This window comes from Lactuca sativa, chromosome 5 (assembly GCF_002870075.4).
Source record: "Lactuca sativa cultivar Salinas chromosome 5, Lsat_Salinas_v11, whole genome shotgun sequence".
In the NCBI taxonomy this organism is placed as follows: Eukaryota; Viridiplantae; Streptophyta; class Magnoliopsida; order Asterales; family Asteraceae; genus Lactuca; species Lactuca sativa.
Genome location: NC_056627.2, coordinates 235,187,993 through 235,200,901, shown reverse-complemented (window position 1 = coordinate 235,200,901; position 12,909 = coordinate 235,187,993).

Here is a 12,909-nt window from a genome sequence, read left to right as displayed (position 1 = left end):
ATTCTCTTTAACTTGAAGTTCCAAAAACTTGGTCATTTCCCCCAACGAACTCATTTCGAATCGTTTCTTCATTACACCCTCGAACTCCTTGCAAAGTTGCAGACTGGTTGATCCAAAGATAATATCGTCGACATATATTTGTACAAGTATCTGGTCTTTGTCGACGTGTTTTATGAACAAGGTTTGATCGATAGTGCCACGAGAATAACCATGTTCGAGCAAGTGCTTTGTTAGTGTCGCGGAAGCATCATTAGGAATAAACTCTTTCTCCATTGACATATGTGGTGTAGTATCAGCCTCAGGAGAATCAGATTGGACTGAAGATTGAGGACTATCGAACAGTAAAGTCGACCCCCTTTGAGGTGTGGCAGAGGACTCTCCTGAAGATGTTGCAGAAGACTCCCCTTCTGGTGCAGTGGAGGGCTCCCCCTCAGACATAGCTTAGGATCCTCCCTTCTATGAGCTAGAGGACTCCCCTTCAAGTGAAATTTTAGACTTCCCCTTCGATGAAGTAGAGGATGTGGATAGCGGCTTGTACACAACTTCTTCGTCTTCCTCTTCAGAAATACTCTTCCAATACGAACAGATCTAGATAGATTACTTGAGGACACATTCAATGATTTGAAACGTGACGTGTAATCAAACAACCAATCCGGACCCACTCTAGCGTTTGTCTCATTTTCTTCCAACCAACGCACGTCATAGGATTCTACAATCTGTTTGGTTTTCTTATTATAGACTCTATAGGCAGTGCGAGCAGCATACCCTACAAAATAGTAGTCATCGGCCTTGGCATTAAACTTCGGGTTGGCATCTAAGTGAAGGAGGGTGCAAGGACAGCCAAATACACGGAAATGACTGACTGATGGCTTGTGTCCATAGTAAATTTCATACGGAGTTTTCATCTGAGCTTTGTTGATAAGTACTCGATTCTGAACATAACAGGTAGTGTTTATCGCCTCAGCCCAGAAGAAAACTGGCAGCTTTGAATCACACAGCATTGTTCTTGCAGCGTCTTTTAGCGTTCTGTTCCGTCTTTCAGCAACACCATTTTGCTGAGGTGTATGAGCCGAACTAAATTGATGCAAAATACCCTTTTCTGCGCAGAAATAATTGAGAACAGAATTCTTAAACTCTGTTCCGTTATCGGTACGAAGCGCCTTCACCCGATTTTTGGTCTGGTTCTCAACTAATACTATGAACTTCTTGATCAATTAAGAAACGCCAGCTTTGTTGGATAGAAAGAAGACCCATGTAAATCGAGAGAAGTCATCTATCACAACTAGACAGTAAGAGCTTCTGTTTATGCTTAGAACATTAACTGGACCAAACAAATCCATATGAAGTAATTGAAGAACCTAGCTAATTGAATTGACCTGTTTTGGCAAGTGCGGCTTTCTATGATGCTTTCCTTGAGCACACGATGCACATTTCTCAAACGTAATGAAGTCCTTGACGGGCAGCCCATAGAACATCTCATTCTTCACAAGACGATTTAGGTTCTTGGCGTTAGCATGACCTAATCTTTGGTTCCACAGCATGGCAGTTTGCTCGGAGATCTTGGAGAAAAGACACGTAACTTGTTCTGGAAGATTGCTATTCATATCGATGATATAAGCGTTCCCATCCCTTTTTGATTTTACAAGAATCCATTCTTCTGGGATGACAAAGTCTGGCTTTAGAATCATGCATTCCTTGTTAGTGAAATGCGTAGAATAGCCCTTGTCACAGATCTGAGAAACGCTTAACAAACTATGTTTCAACTCGGGAGCAAAATTGACATTTTCGAAACTTAAAACTCCATTTTAGACGGTTCCTCTTTGAGTGATTTTACCACCATCTCCACCCGCAAAAGAGACATATCCCCCATTAAATGATTGAATGTTGTGCAGTTGGGTGATATCTCCCGTCATATGCCGGGAACAGCCGCTGTCGACGAACCAGGGTCTGATGACATTTCCCCGCAACTGTCCCTGCAAAATGTGCGAGTTTAATTAGATTTGGGCACCCAGGTCATGACCTTCCTGGGTGATCCCAATGCCTTTTCAGATTTGTCATATTTAGATTTTTCTGAGGACACAGATGATGTATTGAGAGCAGGTTTGGGCAGCCATTTATAATTAGGTTTTCTAAATGTCCTAGTTGATTTAGTCATGGAGTGTTTATCAGTCTGCTTAACGCCTGTGTGACTTCTACCAAAGTTGGTTGAAGACCCACTGTGGCTTTGTGAGGAGCTTGACCTTGTCTTGGCTGTGCTCGTTTTTGGCAGACCGCCTAGGACATGGTGATTAAAAAACCTTTTATGTCTTTGAAAAGCAGCCCGTTTTCTATTCCGTTCATCTGCCCAATCATCATTTCGAGAACGACTTCTAGATGAGTTTCTATTTAAAGACCTTCCTCTGAACTCGTTCTCTCCTCTTGGAAGGTTATAACTCACAAACATACGATTTTGACAATTTCTAGCAATATGACCACTAGTACCGCGATTAAAACAAATCTACTTATTATTGTTATAGCTTGTACTACATTGATCAGATTTGTTTTCCCTACCTGCACCCCTGCTTTTCTCACAAGAAGAAGCAACATTATTAGGTTGTGAGGAAAGTGAGGGTGCGTTGGATGGGGAGGGTTGAGAGACTAGTGGTGTTTCAACATCTTTATCACAAACATTAAAATTGTCAATCAAAATTTTCAAACCAGACTTTTTCAAAACATTCAAACCAGTATCAAAAGTCATAAAAACACCATCACAAAAAACATTGTCTTTAGAAATATCAGAAAACGTATTGTCTTTATTAAAAACTAAAGCTTCAGGTTTAGACTCGATTTTATTTTCAGAAACACATCCTTCAACTTCGTGGTTTGACTGATTCAAGGATTGATCTACAGGAGAAGTAGAAATGTTAGTACTTTCAACATTAATAAATCCTCCAGAAATAAAACCGGAGGGCTTGCCATAAACCATAAATGATTCATTGGCAATCTCTTCTTTGGACAAAGGCTTGGGCACATATGAATGATTGAAGGGAGGGGGTACATGATTATACCCTAGACCTTTTGATTGATTCCTTTTAAACTGCATGCTTTCGTCTATCATATTTGCAACCACCTCACTTGAGAAGTCATATTTTGTAACATCAAGTTTGGCGGTTTCAAACTTTCCTTTCAAAGATTCAACTTCAGCCACTAGCTCAGCATTTTGTTTGACCACATAATCATAGTTTTCACATTTGTTACTGTAGTCTTCCTGGAGTCTTCTAAAGTCCTTAATTTTCGATTCCAATTGAGCTTTTAGTGGTTTTTGTCCTTTTCAAAGTTGGTACCCTTCATATCTAAGGTCTTCTACGTCTCTTATTAATTTTTCATTAAGTTCACGAAGAATTCTAATATTTTCTACTTCATTGCCTAACGTCTCAATTTTGTCATGTAAAGTTTTTACATAATCTATGCAAGCCTGAGAACATGATGGAAGACTTACCTTGGATGAATTAGGTTCATGAGAAGAGGATACCATCAAAGCAAACTGTAGTTCCATCACACTATCTTCAGCTGCTACAATCTCTGCTGGAGCATCATCCCTTACCTGTGCCAGATTAGCATTTTCTGGTCCAGATAAGTTGAGAGCATGTATCTGATCATCCCAATCGAAAGATTGTGCAACCATAGCCTTCTCATTGTTTGCTTGACCACTGCTTCGGCTGTTCCCACTGCAACCATTGTTTTGTCATTATTAACTCTTCTATCAGGATGTGGGCAATCACGAGCAAAGTGCCCTGGCTCATGGCAATTAAAGTACCGAAGCTTTCCCTTGTTAAATCCAAATTTCTTATTAGCATTCATTCCCCAGTTATTCTTCCCTATCTTTTTGGCAAATTGTTTTTCCCTAAAGACTGCCATGGCAATTTGCCACGTGATATCCATCTCCTCAACGTCCTCAGGATGAATTTGATCAAGATCTGCAAATGACAATTGAGGTGGAAGCTCCCCGGCTACAAGTGCATTGTAGCAATTAACTAGCCCTGCTGCAAAAACAAGGTTTTCATCACCCTCTTTTCCTTTTGAAGAAGAAGCCATATTTGAAGATGAAGCAGTTTGGGCAGACACGAATGATTGATTTTGTGGGTAGGGCATAACTGATGCAAAGGAAGCCGAAGGATGGGAGAGTGTCTAAGCTTGAGGAGAAGCATTGAGAGATAAACCTGCAGAAGAATAGGAGAAAGAAGAAAGAGCATTGTTAGTTGAAATGCCAATATTGGCAGCTGAGTAGGAGTTCACATGATTGATCTCTCGCTGCTTGTCATCAATATCACATGCTTTGATGACAGCCATCACTTCAGCTAGAGAAAGGCGATTGAGATCCTTAGTCTTCTTAATGACCGCTACATTCATGTCCCAAGAGTTTGGGAGGGCATTTAGCAGCTTCTTATTTATTTCTGACTTTGTATAGAAGATCCCTGCCACAATCATTTTCGTATTAAGAGTGGTGAACCGCTGCAGTTGAGCCTCAAGAGTCTCTCCAGGCACATAGTTAAACATGTTGAATCGTTGCCTCAGCATATCTTGGCGACTCGGTCGCATGTCTTCGTTTCCCTCATATACCTCAATAAGGGCTTCCCACAGTGCTTTAGCAGAAGTATACTCTCTGAACCCTTGAGCAATGTCTGGAGATAGGGCCATAGTCAAAATGGCCAATGTCTTTTCCTGTTCTTCTACACTCTCAAAGTCTTCATCAGTGTAGTTCTCAATTTTCTTGTAAACCACCTACCCCCCAACTATAGTGGTGATTCTGACTGGATCCTTTATGACACATTTCCAAATCTTGAAGTCTTTCATCTTTATGTATTTCTCAATTCTATATTTCCACTCAGGGAACCCATCAGCAGACATAAGCCTTGGAATTCGCGTGATGGTGCCCATGACAACATCGAGCTCTTGAAAATGGTTTTGATTTTGTGATTCCATTTTTAAGTTAAAGTTAATTAAGATTTAAAAGTGAATTAAAATTAACTGTTAAGAGAAATTTAATTTACCGCTGAAAAGGAGTTCACTGCCAGAAATCGTTTTTGCTAAAAAAGAGTTTGCGGCCGTGAACTTAGTGATTTTTCGTTTCAGAAACTTTAACAGAGATTCAAGGAATTAATTTATTTTACTTTCAATTAATTTAATGTGGTTAAATTACGGTCTTCAAGATTAATCGACTTGCACCAAAATAAAGTTTACGGCCCAAGAATCTAGTCTTCACGGTTGATGAAGTTGACTGGTTTGCGGCCGTGAACACAGTGTTTACGGCCGTAAGCTCAGACCGAGAACACAAAATCGTTGATTGTTGAATGTAACAATAAATCCCCTTTTCTGAAACACGTGAACTAGCACCAAATAGTGACTGTAGACTGCCTTTGACGCCGGTCTCGCTCTGATACCAATTGTAAGGTCCAAAATCGGATCTTTCCAGTGATCAAAAGCACATAACAATCACACAAATCAAAATAATAAACAAAGAAGTAACAAACCAAGCTTTCATACGTTTTATAACCGTAAACATCTGATACAACTTGGTGGAACCGCAAAATACTAAAGGCATCAACGTGAATTACGTCTGACACAACCCTATATATATAGACACCCAAGATCGTGAGGAGTTTACGACCGTAAGGTGTTTACGGCCGTAAACTCAGTTACAACCGTAAACTGACAAAAAGCTAATTTCAAACGTACCCCTATCACTAACTGCAACACCTAGACCAAACCATTATTCTATGCCTTTCAGGGATTTAAATTTTAATTAAAAGTTTTAATTTTGAAATATTTAAATTCTAAACCCTAGAGTTTTACAAGTTTAAAATTCAACCCTTATATTATTATAATATTATAAGATTAATAATTATATATATGTATAAGATTAAGCTAGTCTTACCGTTAGTAGGCCTCATTCACGAAGCCGATCTATAGGGGGGATAAGGTTGCTGCCTATAAAATGGTAGTTTAATGTGTGTCCACTCTCACCCACTGCTTCATTGATTGGTGGAGGGTCGTTAGCCGAACGAGTAGGATAGGGCAACTAATTCCTCATTAAAAGTATAATGATTAATAAAGTAACTAAATGTTTTTATAAAAAAATTCTCAATTTTAGTTACTTTAGGAAAAGTGTGAAATGATGCTATTCCATGAAATTACACTTTGCACCCTGCCAAGTCGTTAGTGGAACGTGCGTAGATAATCGGCACACTAATTGGGGACTAGCAATGGTGGCAAAGGGTGGCTCGATGCTTATCATAGATCAATGGAGCGTGTGTGGTTAACCGGCACATTGATTAGGTGGTAAATGACATCGAGAGCACCAAGTACATTTGCATGGTTATTCACACATTGTTTGTGATCCTAGGTATCCAATCACAAACTTGAAGGGCAAATCGAGATTTAACATGCCATTGAAAAGTTCAATGAATCTCAAAAGATCTAGGAATTTCAATACATTTAAAACTTAATTGTCTTTTCGTTTTTCATGGTGGAAATTGGTAAATCATAAATAATCGTTTTTCATGGTGGAAATTGGTAAATTGGTAAATCTAGGAATTTCAATACCTTCAAATTATTTACAATTAGATTACGGCATCCCTCTTCTGAATTGTAAATAATTGTGTTGGGTCCTAGCCCTAATTTCTCATTTTGGTGTTTAATTGGGGATTCTTATCTAATCTAAACTTTGTTCCTTTTCTATTTCAGATGTCTACTTCGAACAACAACAACGCTTCTGGCTCGACCCTTTCCAGCTTATTCTCACTCATGAAGTTGTGTGGGAGGGTGATATTCGATGGATCCAACTTCAATGATTGGATTCGCCGTATTCACATAGTCACCTGTTACGAGGACAAAGAGTATGTTCTCGACAAGGAGCTGAAGGAGGTCAATGTGAACACTGCCACTCCCAAAGAAATTGTTGCTTACGAAACTCATGAGCGAGATGCTACGAAGGTTCATTGCATCATGCTCGCAATGATGACTACGGAACTCCAATATTCCTATAAGGATTATTATCCCTACGAGATGCACCAAGATTTGATGGAAAGGTACCATCAAAGTGCTAGGCAGGAGCGGTATGAGATCATCGTTGCGATGATCACTACCAAAATGAAGGATGGAGAGTCCATCATGGCCCACTTGTAGAAAATGCAGAGATATGTGGACCTCTTGATGAAGTTAAATGTTAACTCCGATGAGGAGCTGGCGATAAATATTATTCTACACTCCTTACCTCCTTGCTACGACCAGTTTTGTATGACCTATCACATGAATAAGGAGGAGGTCACTCTAAGCAAGCTTCAAGACCTGCTAAGGACTACTTAGAGTAGTCTGGAAGGAAAATCTCTTGCATCTACTTGTACTACTGCTGCCCCTGTTTGGGCTATTGGGCAAGGAAAAGTAAAGAAGAGGAACGCTCCTTCTAAGAGTCACAATAGAAAATCTCACGATGGTACATCTTCTAGTGGAACCAAATTTGGTCCTATTACTCCCTTTTCCAACCCGAAGGATGCAGAGTGCTTCCACTTCCACGACAAAGGGCATTGAAAACGAAGCTGCCTGAAGTACCTGTAGGACATCAAGGATGGGAGGATAAAGCCATCCTTTGTAGTTATTTATACTATTCAATCTAATAACTCATCACATGCTATGTCTTGGGTCCTCGATACAGGATGCCGTTTTCATAATTGTTCTGATTTGCAGGGTCTAAGAAGAAGTAGGGATGTGGAGCATGGGAAGATAAACTTGATCATGGGGAATAGGAAGGCGTCGCCTGTCACCAAGATTGGAGTTTACTCTTTAGTACTTAGTAGTGGGTTAGGTCCAGATTTGAATAATTGTTGGTTTTTGTCAGAAATGACACGAAACATTATTTCTTTTCATGTTTTGTATAGACAAGGTTTTAGATTTTCGTTTAATAATGAAAATGGTTCTATTAATGCTTTCTTTAATGGCACTTTCTATTTTGAAGCATTGCCTTGTAATGGAATATATGAAACTGTGATGGTTGTAGACAACTTAGGAAATGATGAGTTGCATATCGATTCTTCCAATGGTTTGGATAAAGCATGCTTGTGGCATTGTCGTCTTGGACATGTCAATAAGAAACACATAGCCCAACTCCAAAAGGATGGAGTGTTAGAGTCATTCGACCTTAGGGACGATGACACGTGCGAGTCTTGTTTACTTGGAAAGATGACCAAGTCACCCTTCACTGGTACTTGTGAAAGGGGTGAGGATTTTTTGGATCTCATACATACCGATATATGTGGTCCCTTTAGATCCACCACAAGGGATGCAAACTGCTTCTATGTGACCTCCACCGATGATTATAGTAGATATGGGTACATCTACTTAATCAAGCACAAGTTAGAAACCTTTGAAAGGTTCAAAGAGTTTAAGCAAGAAGTGGAGAATCAGTTGGGCAGGAAAATTAAGATGCTCCGATCCGATCGAGGAGGTGAGTACCTTGGTATGGAATTCCAAGACTACCTCAAGGAATGCGGAATTGTTTCGCAATTGACTCCACCTAGGACACCACAGTTGAATGGTGTAGCTGAGAGGCACAATCAAACCTTGTTGGACATGGTTCGTTCCATGATGAGTCGGGCTTCGTTACCTATCTCATTTTGGGGGTGTACCTTAGAGACTGCCACCCATATCCTTAATCTAGTCCCAACTAAGAAGGTTGCCAAAATACCTCACGAGATGTGGACAAGGAAATCTACCTCCTTGGCACATATCAAGGTTTGAGGTTGCGATGCTTTCGTAAGACGAGAGACTCACAACAAGCTCGAACCTCGCAGTGAACGATGTATTTTCATCGGCTATCCACATAAGTCCTTTGGATATCTCTTATATCGACCGAGTGACAATGTTGTCTTCGTCTGAGGAGAGAGGTTTTCCGAGAGCGAGAACTCATATGCCAAGAGGATGGTGGGAGGAAAATTGATCTTGAAGAGCTTCAAGAATTAAGCGATGAAGGAACCTCTAACGTTGATGCTCAACCCGAGGAGGAAACTCCGGTTGAACCGATTGACGAGTCCTTACCTCTTAGACGATTTAGTAGAGTTAGTGTTCCACCCGTATTATATGGTTTCCATATAATTGTTGAGGGTGGTATGTTTATTAGTGATAGTACACTGATAAATTTGGATGAACCTAACACTTACAAGGAAGCCATGGCAGGCCCGGAGTCTGCAAAATAGAAAGAGGCTATGGACAGCGAGATTCAGTCCATGTATGACAATCAAGTTTGGAACTTGGTTGACAATGTGCCAGGCCGTAAGACGGTCGGGTGCAAATGGATCTTCAAGAAGAGGACCGACATGGATGGAAAGTACACACGTATAAGGCAAGATTGGTTGCGAAGGGCTTTACTCAAACTCCCGGAGTTGACTATGATGAGAACTTCTCACCAGTTGCGAAGATTAAATCTATAAGGGTTATGCGAGCCATAGCTTCGTTTCATGACTATGAAATATGGCAGATGGATGTCAAAAATGCTTTCCTTAATGGGAAGTTGGTTGAGGATGTTTACATGAGTCAGCCAGAGGGTTTTGTCAATACAGAGCACCCTAATAGAGTGTGTAAGCTTGAGAAATCCATTTATGGATTGAAACAAGCATCTCGCAGATGGAATCTTTGTTTAGATGAGAAAGTCAAAGAGTTTGGTTTTTCTAGAAGCGAGGATGAGTCCTGTGTATATGTCAAAGCCAGTGGGAGTATAGTTAGCTTTCTTGTTTTTTATGTGGATGACATACTACTCATAGGAAACGACATCCCAACCTTGCAGGAGGTTAAGTCCTGGCTTAGGAAGTGCTTCGCTATGAAGGATCTCCAAGAAGCTGCTTATATTCTTGGGATAAGGATTTTGAGAAATAGGAGTAAGAGACTAATAGGACTTAGTCAAAGTACTTACTTGGACAAAGTTTTGAAACGTTTCAGCATGGAGAATTCCAAGAAAGGGGAGTTACCAATCCAAAGCAATACCAAGTTGAGTAAGACTCAAAGCCCGAGTACCGATGCTGAGATAATAGAGATGAGCATAGTACCTTATGCTTCTGTATTTGGCTCAATCATGTATGCTATGACATGTACTCGCCCTGATGTGGCCTTTGCTTTGACCATGGTCAGCAGATATCAAGGGAACGTTGGTAGAGCGCATAGGACCATAGTGAAGAATATTCTCAAGTACCTTCAGAGGACTAAAGAATGGTTTCTTATCCTCGGTTGGAGTGATGACTTGAAAGTGCGAGGGTATAGTAACGCTAGTTTTCAGACTAACTGGGATAATTTCCGCTTGCAGTTGGGCTGGATTATTACCCTGAATAGAGGAGTAGTGACTTGGAAAAGTTACAAGTAGGAGACCGTAGCTGATTCAACATGCGAATCAGAGTACATAACAACGAGCGAAGCGTCAAAGGAGGCAATATGGCTAAAGAACTTCATTGGAGACCTTGGAGTTGTACCGACCATAAAGGAGCCTATGGAGATTTTCTACGATAACAAAGGTTCGGTTGCATTGACCAAGGAACCGAGGGATCATGGCAGATCTAGACATATCGACAGGAAATATTTGTTCATTAGACATCAGGTAGAAGAGGGACTCCTCGTGGTAAAGAGGTTATCGTCAGAAGAGAACCCAACAGATCCCCTTACGAAGGGACTGAGTAGGGTCAAGCACTTGCAGCGCGCTAGAAGCATTGAGCTGAAGGACGATATTAGTTTTAGTAATTTGATAGCTTTAGAAACTTGTAATAGATAAATTGTAATTTACATTTTGATGAATAAATAAAGGTATTTTATTTATAAGTAATGTTACTGTCTTATGTAAATTATTTACTATTGTTTCACTTTGCATGTTTTGACTTCCTAAATAATAAGATTATTTAAACCATCAACAATCGATCATACGTTGGAAGTAGGTATGAAAGAAGACTGTCATGAATTGGCTTGTAGATTGTCTAAGTGTTTAGACATAGCAAAAGTTTGTTGCAACGTTCATGAGTGCTCTTGAAATATGATTTGAGTATTGGATTAAACCCGCACTCACATGAATCACTTCATGGAATTTAATCACGAGTGATTGTGAGATGATAATATCATATAGTGTTTAAACCTAGATATATGAGTTGTTGTTTACGAGTCGGTTGTGCACTGATAATGCGTAAACGCATCAGCAACTTGATGTTATAAAACGTATTGTTGTGTACAATTTGATGAGTAAATTGTACAACCATATAAGTAGAAGTTTATCTATTACTTTTATGCTATGAGGATAAAAGCGATATCTTGGGCCCCTCGATGATTTGGTTTGACTTATGTGTCGGGCCCGGTCAGGACTAAATTGATGCGTTCAATTAAGTTCTATGTCAGACGAATCAGAGATCGAAAAACAAACTGCCGGATAATAAGTATGACTATGTTCCATGTAATTGTCCTATAACAACCCATTTATTTAATAAATAAATAAACAAATAAATGAATGAATAGTAGCCTAAAATCAATAATTATATAGCAAGGTGCTGGTCTCGAGGAGTTAACTGTCATAATTTAAAAGGCGGGGATTAAATTGTAAGTTTCGGATTGGTTTCGTAAATATTTATGAAGGCAGGGATCACTTGGTAAATTATTGTGACTTAAGTTGGATAGATTTTGGGAAGCAAGGGCTAAATGGTAAATTTTGGACTCAATTTGTAAAGAGTTTTGAAGGCAGGGGTTAAAAGGGTAATTTATGGACTCATTTTGAAAAAGAAGGGGGAAGGAGGGACCGAATTTGTTATTATGGATACATTCATATAGGACTAGGGGTATATAAGACCCGTCACCCCCGGTTCTAAACCCTAACCCTAATAGAAGCAATCAGTCGCCACCACCACCTTATACCTCTCTTCCGACGCTGCACTACCTTATGTCCCCACCACCAATTGCCACCGTAATCTCTTGCTTCTCTAACCACTGAAGCCACCACCGCAAACCGTGGACACTGGTGAGAATGCCCATTGCCGTATCCTCCTTACCGACGATGATGAGACCACCACCTCCTGCCTTGTTGTATTCACCCACTCCTCCTCCTTCTTCTGTTCATTTTCATTACGTCGTCTCTGGTGGGAGTTGCCCACCCTCGCTGCCACTGTTAGTCGTTGCTGTTGCTGTTCTCATGATTGCTACGTTCCAGCCACAGGCCACCGTCGCCGCCTGTGTAATCCCCTTGCTGCTCTGGTCACTGTTTACCACCCTAAAGGGCTACTCTATTCTTGTTTGCGAAGTGTGTGTGCATGGGGTTGCTCGGTTGGGAGTCAAAAGAACCGCCGCCACCACCGTGAGGAGGTGGCTGTCATCACAATTGTTGCTGCCGCCGCCGCCGTGAGCCACCAAGTGGGTGGCTGGGGTGCATTTCGCAGATTTGTAGCGTGTGTGTTTTGTGTGGATAGAAAACCAAGGAAGCCACGACCACCACCACCACCACCACCGTGAGGTTGTGGTTGCCACCAATTTCCACCGTCGGCCACCACTAGGGTGGCTGTGTGTGTGTGTTTATTTTATCGTGTGTATTTTTCTATTTGGGATTTTGCATTGTAATATTGTAACCAATGCTAGAATAATAAAAGAAACTCGTAAACGCCACCGGTGAGGTGGTGGCTGCCGCTGTGAGCCGCCATTGACCACCACTACCCGAGTTGGTAGTGGGTGGTGCCTGACTTATGAAACCCTAATGGGCCTAATGAAGCCCTAATTGATCTAAGGACTTAGTTTTGGACCTTTGTGATTATGAGATATTGGGCCATTAGAAATGTGACATCCCCATTTTCATGGCCAGAAAAGATCGGCTTTATTTATGCTTTGTTTAAAAATCAGAGTAACATTTCAAATAAAAGTGTTGCGAAA